Genomic DNA, 13,517 nt, shown 5'->3' with positions numbered 1-13,517 from the left:
TGTATAGCCTTAATGAATCATAAAAATCATTCCTTGATTTATTTTGGGCCGAAAATCACCTAATTGGATCATAATATGGGCTTAAGCATTAAAGGGCCCAATCTCTCTTCTTTCTTCTCCTCTTTTCGGCCCAACAACACAAAGGGGGAAGGAGTTGACTTTAGGATTGCCACCTCATTATTATATGTTGGTCTTCCATGCACCAAAACATACTTCCATACACACATCACTTCACTCACTTCTCTTCCTCTCTCTTTTCTATCCTCGGCCGAGAACCACAAAGGAAAACACACACACATTCACTCAAACACTCTCAAAGAACTCTCTTTATTCTTTATCAAATTTTCGAGATCTAAGGGCTTTTCAAGGAGATTATTCCACAAAATTCATCATTTAAGCTAAGTTGATGTTTAATCTATGATCTAACTGCTTCATTTCATCAAAAACCTCCTCCTAATCTATTCAAACTCATGATCACCATCTTAGAAGCCTCTAAGTTCGAGATCTTCCAAGAAGACTTGCTAAGATCAAAACTTTCTTCATTTCTTCCTTCTAAATCGAAAACAACAAGCAAAGGTGAGCTTCATACCCCTCTCTTTTCGGTTTTTATATGTTTTATAGGGGAGAATACAAGAAAATGTGTAGATCTATGTGTATGTGTAAGCTATGTATGATTTTATGCATGTATGTGTGATTTTATGTGTTTTTGTGATGAACATGTAACCACAAGGGAAGATATCTCGAGATCTATGACATAATAAGGAAATAAAACATAATCTAAGTTATTTTACACTAAACAAGTCAAGAATAATAACTTATAAGATTGTGATAAATATATTTCACCACAAAACTCATTTTTTGGGCTTAAATTGTCAAAAATACAAAAGTTGGGTTAAAAATTGCCAAATCACGGTTTCTTAAAGGTCAAAAGAGTCAAAATAGTTACAATAATTGTTTTTATGAACATTATAACCTCCAAAGGACTTAAAATGTAAATATTAGCTTAATGGGCTAAATTTTGGGCTTTTCGGCCCAATAAACCCAAAGTTGCGAAAATATGACATTTAAAGGGGCTTAAGTGGCAATTTCTTCAAAACAGGGGATAAAAAGTGTAACAAAACTATTTCAAGGGTTAAAAATGCTTTTCATTTTCAAAAAGGATAAAAAATGTAAAGTTTTTGGATTTTGGGCAAAAATTGTAAAAATTGCAAAAAGTTGGGCTTTAACCGAAAAATACTATTCTGGAAGGGTTGAAACTGCCAAAGTATAAGTCTTGAGTCAAAATATCATTTAAACAAGTCTATGATGCAAAAGTGTCAAGAAAATGTTTTAAGGGCTTAAAATGTCTTTTCTTTTATATAAAGGATTAAAATTGTTATTTTTATAAAAGAAAGGGGTTGAAAAGGTCAGACCACTATTTCTAAGTAAATTAATTCATTTAAAGAGTATCGAGCCAAAAATACTAACTACGACTTACGAAAAATTGTAAGATGAATACACGCATAAATCCAAATATCGTTGTAAACAAATCCACCGGTCTCGAGTCGATACAAAAACAACAATCGTTCAATCGAACCCTCCAGTAGTTATGCGATACCTAAGACAAGTAAACATTGGACACTTGGGCTTGAAAGTTTCAAATCATGCTTGTTGGACCTTGCAAATCCATTAACATGATCTTTGGGGCCCAAGGGAAAAAGATTATATGTTATTGGGCCTCCTATGACCCAATTCCATATAAAAGGACCTTCAATGGCTTTTATGTGCTTTTGGGCCCTAGTGGTCCATTAGTATTGCTAGTAAGGTCAAAGTAATCAAATGCGAGATGGGCCAACGTGTTCTTCGCATCCCCGACAGCCTAAAGTAACTCACGAAAGTGGTAGGACTTCATACTCCTCTTCTCTCGTTTGCTAAGGCTTGTGAGTAATCAAGTAAACAGACTCAGGTCGTTAATCAATAGTAATCAAGGTGGTTTGGATTAAGTGAGTAATAACGGACGGAACCTCTAAGGGTCGTTTGTAGTTGGAAGTTATAACCAGTCATTATCAGACATAGTTATAACGACTCACTAGAATTGATAATCTCCGACACCACCCGAGTAATCAAGGAAGAGTAATCAAAAATCATTCGTTGTGGCGGTATAGAAATTAGTAATCAAGTATATCTTTCGTCATCGAAAAACATCGGGTTTTTCGGGGAATTCAACAACACTCGCTCGTAATCTAAATAATTGTAATACAAAACTCTCTTTTTATACACGTTATGAAATCATTCATGCATCAACTTATGGATCTTCACACTTTGATAAACTATTGTCTTTTCAGAAAATATCGGATTTTCTGGGTTTTACAAATTACACAAATCATTTTATCACAACACTGCTTATGAACTCACCAACATTTCCTATGTTGACGTTTTCCAAAATAACTTGTATTCTCAGGTAACAGGTAAGCGGAAGGGTAATATCAAGTAATGTTAGGATGTTATGCTTTTGAAAACTCTCAAACAATTTATGTTATGAATGTGTAATATTTAAAACAATGTACTGGATGTAAACAATATCAGTTGTAATGTATTGATGCATGGTGATGTTTATGTTATGATTCATGTATATTCATTGTGATGGTATTCAATTTAAGTCACGCGAGCCCCCGGACGTTTCCGCCGTCTGGTTTCGGGGGTCTGACATTCAGTTTGAACAAATTGAGCTGGTGGAATAGAGGGAGCAGGAACAGTTCTTTCAGTACGTGGATGCTTCAGAACAGTAAAAGTGGCACCATGTATTTCTAAGTCATGCTCGCGTCTTCGAGCATACTCAACGACTTTATCGAATGACAAAACATCCCGGTTGGCAACGAAATCGTGGATTTCGTGCCGTAGTCCCTCCATGAATAACTGAATTTTCTCGTCTTTAGTTGGAATATACTTTGTAGCAAACCTTGCTCTTTGATTAAACTGAGTTTCATACTCATTCACAGTCATTCCTCCCTGTTTATGATCGAGGAATTCCTTCTCCAGTCTCCTCCTCATGTCTAGAGGACAATACTTCTCTAGCAAACGAGTTTTGAACATTTCCCAGGATAAATTCTCCTGGTCAAACCCGTTGAGAGGTTCATATGCTGCTTCCCACCAGACCAAGGCTTCTCCGACGAGCATTGCAGAAGCATAATTAGCCTTGTCTTCATTATCCACATGAGAAATACGAAATACTTTCTCTGTGTTCTGGATCCAGGTAAAAACAACAATGGGATTAAGAACACCTGAAAACTCCGTAGCACTACTACTCTTGAAATCTTTGAACGAGGGACGCTTCACCTCCTATTTTGAAGATTCTCTGGTGACTTTCTCTTTTCCTTTATCACCATTCTTTTTGTGTTCTTTAAGAGTCTGTCGAATAACACCAGTAAGTTTACCCAAGAGTCACTCCTCACGAGGAGAAACTGGAGTATTTACTTCATCAGGTTGAGGACCTCCACCCACCTCAGGGGTATGGCTACTCACTTGTTCAGCCATTGCTCTGCAATATGGAGTAACATTGTATTTTAGAATATTAGGGTTTAGCATTATCTAATACTCTACTTAAGTCTTTCCTAAGGTTTGTATCCATATACTTACAATGATTCAGTTCATATATTGAACTTCCAATAGTTTAAGTCTAAATACCAATCCGTGGAATTTAGTTCACTTAAACTACTGCTCTGATACCATGATTGAAAGAACCGAACTTTCGTATTTGTGAAAATTGTTACTCCAAAACATGCTACTTGCATATTCATAAAAAAAATATTTTACATTAATAACTTGTTTACATAAGACTAGATACAAACCGACAATTACAAAGTGTTATATATTACACAACTACCCAGGATACCATACTTTTATACATACATGATTTCTAAATACAATAGTTTCAAACTATTCAAAATCTTCTATCAGTATATAACTATACTTGTTGCTTATTGCCTGCAATTGTTAAACATTGATAGGGGTAAGCGGTGACGCTTAGTGAGTTCAATAATAGATACAATATAACGTTATGCCATATATATACTTCAATATGGCAGAAGCAAAGAGGAACAAGGAACAACAAAGGCATATGTGAATCATGTGACAAACTTTCCATATCAATCAATGATTTGATTCAAAGATATACAATCAATGAGACATAACAATTTCTCTACTTGATATACATCAATAAATTCAGCCCAAATGGCACAGAAGACATACACTTTCTGATTAACATTTTGGTAGAAATCAGGCTTTCAGCCCTATCTGACCTTCTGGCAATAGCATAGAATAGAAGTCATTCTCTTACGAGACATGCTCTACATGGCCAGAGGCAACATACCAGTACCACCGTGAATCTAAGTCCTATCAATGATCACATGGTCAAAGATATAGCTTTGCTATCATAGATAGCAGAAATAATAACACGAGATGATAACATGGAAAAGCACATATAACACATAACATACAATTGTTCCTATATATTGAACTCACCGTGAATTAATCGGGGGTTAAAATAGTAATTTGTGCAGCACTTCGTTACTATAATTAGCTTTCTTTGATGAAAACCGAGAGTTTTCTTGAAAACCGGGCCCTGCGACGGTTGAGCTTCAAACCGAAAAGATAAATTCTCGGGCTCTTCGGGCACTTTGGGGCGTGTTTCGGGTGTTGTTAATGATCTCGGGGCTTCGGGGGAAGTTGAAATAGTGAAAATATGAGTTTAGGGTGAAAAAGTGCCAATTTCTAAAAATTAGACGGGAGGTCTCGCACCCTTTATATAGGTGCGAGACTCGGATCCGAAGCAACAGGAAGGGGGCAGGTGGCAGCGAGGCTCGGACACGCGGCAGCAGATGCGAGGCTCGGATGCAAGGGGTGGGACACGCGTCGGAAGCTCGCAGGCGAGACGTGGCTCGCTTCGGACACGCTACGTATGCGACACGTGTCAGATTTCTACCGGACCACACTTCGGACTCGTCATCTGATCGGACACGGGGCGGGTGACTCACCGAGATCGGACCTTATCCATGCGACGTTTCTCGGAAATTGTGCCCCAAACTTCTAAAATCCATAACTTTCGCATACGAGGTTCGTTTTTGACGTTCTTTATATGCACGCGTAGGTAAAATTATGCTCTACAACTTTCATTTAGAATCCGTTGGCTAATTTTGACTTTATTTTTATTATTATATTTTTAACAGGCCGGGACAGGAAAAGTCCGTTAAAAATTCATAACTTCTTCATCCGACGTACGTTTTCGTCTGTCTTTTTACCGTTGTACTACTATTGACGAGACCTTCGATTCTCGTTTAGGTTGTGTCGGATAAAAATCACTCGATCTTTATTTCGAGTTTTTAGTTGTCTATTGCTATTCCGAAACTTAGAAAAATCATAACTTCCTCATACGAAGTCAGATTTGGACATTCTTTTTATGGAAATTCTCGGTTTAACAAATACTACGACTTTCATTTAGATTACTAAGGCTAAAAAGTAGTTTATCAAAAACTCACTTTTTACATCATTCGGTGTCGTGCCAGTTTTGTCGCGGATCTTCGATTGGTCATAACTTCTTCGTTATAACTCGGATTTCGATGAGGTTTTCGCCTAAATGCTTCTAATGAAATTATCTACAAATTTGAATAATAAAATTTTACTTATTTCAAATTTTATATTTTCGTTAAATTTCGATATTTTAACTTTTAATTGGAATCTCATAAGACTTCCAATATTTTCCGAGTGATTCTAAACATAGTTTTACTTCATTTCTGGTAAAAACTATCTGTTAGAACTCAATACTCAATGTCACATAATATTTCATAATATTATTTACTTGAAACACGATTTCAAAACGTGTATGTTACACCTACCTTTACATCCTCTCTATCGCCACAATCCCCATCCCCTCGATCGTTTTTTTTCCTTCGCACCCTCTTGAGAATGACGCACGACAACAACAGGTCCAATTGGATCGACTTGATCGTATGTATCAGTTAGGAAAGACAGCACACAAATTCCTTTAAGCCCATTAACACGTTGATTGAGTTCATGGGGTTTTAATCCGATTTTTATCCTACAATCCCTCATGTTCATAAATTGAACTCTTTTACCCCTAACCCTAAATAACATAGCAAATTATGTTTCTTTTATTGACATTTCAGCCCCTCCTTTCTATTTAAACATTTTTATGATTAGAGATTATCCTAAATACCCTCCCACAATAAACTTTTAGGTATAAATGACTTCTCTTTTAATTTAATTATATGCCCGTTAAATATAATTTACTTCTTTTGGATATTAATTAATATCTTTTTTTGTTAATTTATTCCTCATAAAACAAAATATATTTTGCATAATTAGCTCCTCAAGTAAAGGAAAAACTAATGTCGTTTACGGTAGCATTTTTGGGTCGTTACAATTCTTCCCTCCTTAAAATGATTCCGTCCTCGGAATCATATATCGGTACGAACAACTCAGTGTAACAAACCTTCATGTCTTCAACCACCTTGGTCACTTCAGACCTGTACCCCTCCTCCCATTGGAACTTAATGGGCTTGACTCATTCTATCCCATGCTGCTTGGTTTCTATCTAACCATGTTATCTACCATCTCTTGCGTTAACTTATTGTCTCACCACTTGTCCTTCATCAAGTCACTCTGATCTTAACTTGCTTCGATTTCCAAAATGAACAATTCTCAACCAAGGAGAGTCTTTCAGTATCACTGTTTGTCCATTGGGGAGCATACACAATCACTTCCCCTCACTGCACCTTCTCACTCCCTAACCAAAGTAGGATGTAGATTCCTATTTTTCTTCATCTTGATCGCGTCCAATCTTAGACAATTGATACCCAACCGCATGTATCGTCTTTTGTTTAACGAGTTGGAATAGCACTCCATAAAACGAGCAACTTGGTCGAATAATTCACACTCAAACAAATCATGAAGCTACGTCACCATTGCCTTCATTACCGAATGAACCAATTTGAAAGATACTTTGGCTTTGGAGCCACACAAAAAGTATGGTCAAACAAGATCTCTACCTAACGTGGTGTTAATTGTGACACTAGTCAAATTTAGGTCAAAAATAAATTGATCAATAATTGTAATTGGGATGAACAAAGTGGTAGAGATTGTAACAATGTTTCCAAAAATATAAAGAACACTGAAATCCGAGTTATAACGAAGAAGTTATAACCAATCGAAAATCCGCGACAAAACCGGCAAAACACTGTTCAGTGTAAAAAGTGAATTTTCGATAAAAGGCTTTCTAGCCTTAACAATCTAAATGAAAGTTGTAGTATATGTTAAACCGAGAACGTTCATAAAAAGAACGTAAAAATCTGACTTCGTATGAGGAAGTTGTGATTTTTCTAAGTTTTGGTTTAGCAGAAGACAGCTAAAAATTCGAAATATAAATCGATCGATATTTAGCCGACACAACTTAAAAGAGAATCGAAGGTCTCGTCAAAAGTAGTACAAGGGTAAAAAGACAGACGAAAACGGACGTCGGATGAAGAAGTTATGAACTTTTAACGGATTTTCCTGTCCCGGTCTGTTAAAAATAATAATATTAAAAATAAACTCAAAATTAGCCGACGAAGTCTGAACGAAAGTCGTAGAGTATGATTTTACCTACACGTGCATATAAAGAACGTCAAAAACAGAGCTCGTATGCGAAAGTTATGATTTTCGCAAGTTTTTGGCACACAAATCGAGAAATATTGAGAACCGGGCAATTTCGCATGGCTGACCTTCGGCCACGTCACCTCGCATGCGAGGCCTCCACGTGTCACCTTCTGATTGGACCGCAGTCTCGCGTGGTACCTTCTGATTCGACCAAAGCCACGGTCCACTTACCTTCGGACACCCTCGCAGGAGACACCCCTCGGACCCTCGTGGCACCTCCCCATTGGACCGAAGTTCGGTTCACTCAGAAGCCAACACGACCGAGCCTCGGACCCGTGTCCCCTTCGCATGACCGATGCGTGCCTAGCTGACTTGCCTTCGCCTTGCCACCTGTCCGATGACACATCTCCTCGGGCGAACCCTCGCACCCCTATATAAAGGGTGCGGGACTTCTCGGATTTGAGAGGTTTGTCACCCCAAATTTCACCCTTTTTCACCTTTTCACCCCCTAAACTTTCTTACGACCCCCCAAGGCCCCGGTATCTTATTTAAAACCCGAAGCAAGCCCCGAAGCCCCGGAATTCTCGAGAAGATAGCCTCTTTCCAGTCGAAGTGCTGCCCGCATAAAGCCCGATTTTTACTCAAAAACTCGCGGTTTCTTCGAGAAAGATCATCTATAGAAACAAAACGCTGCCCAAATCACCACTTATCAAAGTGAGTTCATACCCCTATAATTTACCTTTTTAATGGTTTTTAAATGCTTTTTAGGGGGGGGAATACAAGTTTAACACAATATAAATTGTGTTAATAATTGTATGTGATAATAATAACACAAAGGGTTTCCTTATGTTTTTAAGGATTATCAAATACTTCCAAAATGACTTAAAGCCATGTTAAATCTTTAAAGTCATGTAAACTCCGTTAAATTCTTTGAAAAAGGTTTTATAAACTATTTCAAATTATAATTGCCAAAATCATGTTTATATATGTATAAATATATAAATAAGATTTGAAGGGCTTAGGACTAATGAATTATCTTATTTCCTTTTCCTTGTTTGGATGTGGAATTAAGGTGGTGTTATTTGTCCGAAGGGCGTTTCCTTCTTAATTATATATAAATTATACATATATGAATCTAAAAGGTTACTTAATTCGGTATCATTACCTTTGTATCACGCTGAGCAAATGTGTTCATCCATGAGAAATCATGCTAATCAGATAGAACATATAAATTATAATAGGTATAATTTATGATTCAAAACTAAATATACAAGTATGATTCACATTCCAAGGAAAGTACCAACAATTCATTTACCTATATCAAGATATGTATAATACTTTTAGTATATGAATAATATATTAAAGAAGTAATAATACATCATACCGGGTTTGCATTAACAAGGGTACAATACAGAGTACCAGGGTTAGCAATCACGGGGTAATAATACATCATACCGGGTTTGCATTAACAAGGGTACAATACAGAGTACCAGGGTTAGCAATCTCGGGGTAATAATACATCGTAAATCTCGTTGAAACAATAAATTTGTGAGACTCTTCATGGTGTACTTATTTAAGTACGACCTTAAGTCCTGACTTATTAACCAGAATCTCCTGTAGGGAGGGCGTGAATTTGTGTATAGATCTATATGGGACTGACAATCCCGCACCTTCACTGTTCGCTACAGTTTGGCCGGCAGGCCTAGGGTGTCAAATGTCATATCGTTTCCGACGCCTGAAGAACGTCGCATCAGGCACATCAGTCATATTAGTATGGTTAATAGAACTCACATGGATAAAACAACGAGTAAATTACTTAGTAATATACTTCTCTTAAAACAGTAAGAAAAGATAATTACATCCTGACCGAATATACCTTCTGTTAGTTTTTACTTACAGTAAAAACTACGAATCATGAAATCAAGTATGGCAAATATACTTGTACTTCTGGTTTTGGAACATTTAAAACCACAAAGCAGTATTATGGATAATATAATATTTTCCAGGATTAATACTAATGTTTTACTGTAGAACGGATATAACTAAGAATACTTTTACAAATGAAACAGTTTATGGAATTAAATACTTTTACAAATGAAACGATTTATGGGATTAAACCACTTTTACAAATGAAACGGTTTATGGGATTAAACCACTTTTACAAATGAAACGGTTTATGGAATTAAACTACTATTCAGAAACGGTTTATGGGATTAAACCACTTTTACAAATGAAACGGTTTATGGAATTAAACTACTTTTACAATTGGAACTTAGTCAACTAGTATAACATAAAGGACCTTTAGTGGTTAATTCTATAATTCCTTAGTTTTTACATCAGAGTTATACATAAGTAATATCCGATTGACAGTGAAATGTGTGACTTCCGCCTTACTTCCTATTCCTTGTTTGGTTGTGGGCTTAGGGCAGATACATCCATTTAACTGTCCATTCGATATTGGGTTATATATAATTAGTATAAACTAAGTAATTACAGAGGGAAACTATTGAGGTTATCAGTCTATCACCTCAGGAAATATAGGATTTTCTAGAGGAACCAGTGAACTTTTCCAAAGAACTTAGAGTATACTTAACAGAACTAAAATACTTATGAACTCACCAGCTTAAATGCTGATCTACTCTTTCCAAATAACTTGTATTCTCAGGAATCCAGTAGACAGGTACACTCCCGAAGCTTTTGGAGAAGACTACCTAGTACCGTACCGCGACTCTTGTCTTCTACTGTACCTACTTTGGTGTTTGAATATGTAATGTTTAAACACTTATGTAAAACTTATACTTATTAATGCAATGGTTGTTTGTACTTTGATTACTATATTGCATGTGTTGTGATACTTACCTGAAGTCCTCCGCCCCCGAACGTTTCCGCCGTTCTGGTTTGGGGGTGTGACAGATTGGTATCAGAGCAGTGTTTATAGTGAACTCAATATATCAGTCATAAAAGATATACAACTATAAACCCATTGGGATAAAAACACTCTGACCAAGAGTTATACTTTAAAAATATAACAATATTTTATAAAAGTATAAGTACATGCAGAATATATATACTAGAATGAGTATCACAAGAGGAACAAAACAAAAGTATTTGGATGTTGGACATTGCAGTTAAACCTAGACAGTGATGTAATCATATATGGGATCAATATAGCCTGATCAACTATATTCATTTGAGATATGACCAACATGTGTTTGGGAGTGATTGTAGTGTTGCAACAAGTCTAAAACTTACCTAAGTACCAGAAGAATTCTAGAACCAAACATAAAGATTAAAATACTATGGGAGTATTTTAGGATGCCATAACAAGAAAACTGAAAACTTGTCAAGTTCTTATATCTAGAAGTCCAAGAATCAAACTTATAATTAAAATACTATGGAAGTATTTTAGATACCTTTGGGGAAATGTTAAAAACATCTTTTCTGATAAATCTATAATTACTAAATGGATATGGTAAGGTTATATATAGTTGAGATTTTATAGACTTAGAATATGTGATTTTCACTCTACTTCCTTTTCCTTGTTTGGATGTGGTTTTAGAGTAGGATTACTTATTCGAAGGTCTATTTGATATGGATTATATATAATCGGTACACACCATATGATTATAGAAGGACCAGAAAGGATCACCTTCGTAAAAATTTAAATTTTCTCATAGATTCTTTAGACATTCCCATTCTCGTATAAACCCCTTAGATAGATGTAGTCACTCCAGCAATCAATGAAGGGTCAAGGAGGATCCAACAAAATTTCATTAGGAGAACTCCGAGAAAGAAACAGATGATAAGTAAATAAACTATAGAAATCATTTAGTTCCCTTACCCTATTAAGGAAACCAATGAGAGATTCGCATGAACTTCCGAGATTCAAAATCTTCATTATGAAATAATGGGGATCAGTGTCAGAATCGGAAGTAAGATAGCTCGGGAATTCATTATACCTACGGAGGAGAAGGACACCCTATAGATACCAGGAGAGAACAAATCATTACCACCCAGAATAGAACAAAGAACAAAGGAAAACCACGTGTGATTCATGTGAAGTGTTTGAGCACCTTTTCATCTAAGTAATAACTCGTAAATCGATTCAACCTAGTGAGTTAGTGATTACATTACTCACATTAGGTTTTGAGCTTATCTTCTTTTCCTGTCACGGCTAATAACAATAAATCAGATCACGAAATCTCAATTGATAGTGATTACTTCTCAAATTCATAAGTCTATTTTATGTAGACACTGTTATGAATTGTTTTCGAATATTTTCGAAAGTTGGAAAACGATATCCACCAATCGAAGGTAACTTAGTTCGGATGATACTCGGTTCATAACCATTCTAGAAACTTATTTCTGTTCCTTACCAGGACTGCATCATAGGGATGCAGGTCGAATCATTGAGAACAATATAACAAAACGAAAGATTTATACGTAGATACAAATGGTTAGAATACATCTAGAGCCAACGATAGTCGCTCACGAGCTCATTTCCTTATCATGTAACAGAATCATGCCTCCGAAGAAATGTAACCAACCCACCAGCAAAACACCAATCCTTCAAATAAATGCGGCTACGTTTCAAGCTGCAGTCACAACAGCTGTCATGGCACACCTTAATGCTAACAATGCAAATGTTAGTAGTAATGCTATCGGCAACCCCGATCATGGTGATGGCCAAGTACAACAACAAGTACCTATTTGTAAGGACACTTCGAACTTTAAGCCTAATATCCTGAAACGAAAGTTTGAGAACAAGAAAGGGAGTTTTTCAACTCAAGAACCTAACAGAGGGCAACGAACTGGGGCAGTCAATACCCCCATCAACCCTGTTATTCTAGCACCGACCACGCCGTACTTAGGAAACCTTCCATACTGCAGCAAGTGCAACTACCATCATCATGGAGTTTGCCGAGAGCTGCATTGCAATAGATGCAACATTAAGGGGCACACCGCCCGCATCTGTAGAACTCCGGTTGAGTTCATCACTCCAACTGCCAATGTCAGAACCATTCCCATATGTCACCTTTGTGGTGAAATAGGACATTACAAGAGGGACTGTCCAACAGAGAAGAACGACGGGGGAGCAGGAGGAGTTTGACCCCAATACATGGTAAAGCATCAAAGAACCCTGCTATATTTTGGTACGCTTCCAAACCCCAATAATTATTTACAATTATGAGTACTCTCCCGTTCAAATTAAATCACAGCATTCATATAAAATTTGAAACCCTAACAGGTAAGCTATAATGACTTAGTGTATACGTAAGGGTCATTTATAATTAAGATTTGTAGACTTAGAGTGAGTAATCCCGCCTCATTTCCTGTTCCTTGTTTGGTTGTGGATTTAGGGCAGGGTTGCTCAGTCAAAGGTCTTACCAATCTTAATTATACATGACTTGTATACACCAAGCGATTATAGAGAGACCTAGTAAGAATCCTTTCATGAAAGTTCATAATTTCAAATTATCAGAACCCTCGTATTGGTAGTACCCGCCAATTTCAAATCAAAAAGGGGATTCGTAACAGTAATAACAAAATAAAACCGGAAGCGCTGAAAACTTAGGTACATAGGATATCATCCTAGTAATCATTCCTCCCAGAACGACTTAATATCTATTTCGTCGAGAAAATTCCGACATCCTCATTCGACATGGTTTGGCCTAACCCTTACCATGTGAAATTTCTTTATGTTGTGTAAGAGAACTTTTTCCTTAATCAGCAGTAAGATGAAATTCTTCCAATCCATAACGCAAACCCTTAGGTTATCTCTCGTTTCAAAACTTCAGAAGTACCCATACGAAGGGTACCACGCCCTTTTAGCCTACTCAGTAGACAGGAAACTTCAAACGAAAAGCACCGAAGTAGTCTTAGAAGTC

Source organism: Lactuca virosa, chromosome 5 (genome assembly GCF_052849685.1).
Source record: "Lactuca virosa cultivar CGN04683 chromosome 5, Lactuca_virosa_CGN04683_v6, whole genome shotgun sequence".
NCBI classification, from domain to species: domain Eukaryota; kingdom Viridiplantae; phylum Streptophyta; class Magnoliopsida; order Asterales; family Asteraceae; genus Lactuca; species Lactuca virosa.
Note: the sequence above shows the minus strand (reverse complement) of the source record.